Here is a 242-nt window from a genome sequence, read left to right as displayed (position 1 = left end):
TAACCATAGAACATAGCTTCCCGTTTGTGGATTTCTTTTCCTATATATTCAAAGTAAAATAATTTGCAGGAGCCGTCACTCGCTTTGTCTTTGTCGCGTTGTCCCTTGTGTGCGCCACTCCAGAGACGGCTCTTGCCCTCTCGCCAGGCCAGTGGGGCCACTGGGCGAGTGGGCATCAGGGAGCTAATGCGGACCAACAGAGTGTGAGGATACAGAGCCCCAGCCCCTGGACTGGAGGACCT

Source organism: Neomonachus schauinslandi, chromosome 1 (genome assembly GCF_002201575.2).
Source record: "Neomonachus schauinslandi chromosome 1, ASM220157v2, whole genome shotgun sequence".
Classification (NCBI taxonomy): domain Eukaryota; kingdom Metazoa; phylum Chordata; class Mammalia; order Carnivora; family Phocidae; genus Neomonachus; species Neomonachus schauinslandi.
The sequence above is the reverse complement of the archived record's forward strand: the minus strand, read 5'-3'. Positions refer to the sequence as shown.